Source organism: Empidonax traillii, unplaced genomic scaffold (genome assembly GCF_003031625.1).
Source record: "Empidonax traillii isolate 1590-97213 ecotype Southwest subspecies unplaced genomic scaffold, ASM303162v1 scaffold7351:size12428, whole genome shotgun sequence".
Taxonomy (NCBI): domain Eukaryota; kingdom Metazoa; phylum Chordata; class Aves; order Passeriformes; family Tyrannidae; genus Empidonax; species Empidonax traillii.
This window is the reverse complement of record NW_020962544.1, coordinates 11,202-12,428: the sequence shown is the minus strand read 5'-3', so window position 1 is coordinate 12,428 and position 1,227 is coordinate 11,202.

Here is a 1,227-nt window from a genome sequence, read left to right as displayed (position 1 = left end):
GGGGATGCTCGATTTTTGTGTGCCGGGGACACGAAAACACACCTCGCTTTCTTCTCTGAGGGGTGAGATCTCTGCCTGGTGGAGCCCAATTGTGCTGATTAAACTCGAGTTGGATGTTACCCTGTGCTTGTCCCTTTGTTTGAGGGAGGAGATCTGGCTTTGTCCCAGGGGCTGTGACTGCTCTCTTGTTGTCTTTTTGCCCAGAAATACCTGTTCTTTCACTGGGTTTTTTTTTTGTCACAGAATCCCAGAACGGGCTGGGTTAGGAGGGAGCTTTTTAAGCTCATCTTGATTTCACACCTCCCACTATCCCAGGTGGCTCCAACCTGGCCTTGGACACTTCCAGGGATGGGGCACCCTCTGGGAAATCCATTCCAGGGACTCCCCACCCTCCCAGTCGGGAATTCCTTCCCAATATCCCACCTAAATCTCCCTTTTTCCAGTATAAAACCATTCCCTGTCTCCCGTCCTTCCACTCCTTGTCCCAAGTCCCTTTCCAGCTCTTCTCCCAGAGCCCCTTCTAGACCCTGGAAGAGGCTCCAGGGAGACCTTCCCTTCTCCAGGTGAGCTCTCCCAGCCTCTCCTCACACCAGAGCTGCTCCATCCCTCTGTCCTGTCCATCTTTGTGGACTCTCTGGGACTGAGCCCACGATTTTGGGGGGGGATGAGGCTGAAGAAGCTCAGACCGAGGGGGAGACACGAAGCCACCCATTTCCCAGCTGGAATTGCAGCCCCAACCTCCCCACGAGCTTTTCTCCCCCCCCTCCCAAATTCTGGAAGCCCCTCAATTTATGAGGAGTTTTTTTTTTTGTGGAAAACGGAGGAATCACGAGCTTTGCTTTTTGTCCAGGCTCCTGGGAGCCTGGCTGGGCTCTCTTGGTGTCTCCTTCCTCCCTCTTCAACCCAAACCCACCTTCTCCCCCTCCTCACGCCCACAACTCCTTCCAAGCATCCTGGGGGGATTTTGGGGGCTGATCCCCCTCCCCCCGCCCCAATCCCAGCAGGAACCCCAAACTTGCTGCTTGGCTGAGCAGGACAAGGGTTTGACCCCAAATCAGTGGGGTGAGGGCTGGCAGCCAGAACTCTCATCATTAGGGGAGCTTCCCCTCCCTCCCTCCCTCCCAGGTCATGTGGCAAAGCACTTGGCCTTTTAAAGGGCCATTTTATTTTGAAAATCCTCCTTAATCCCCCCAATCCCCCTTAATGAATTTCCCCTGCCAACGTGGT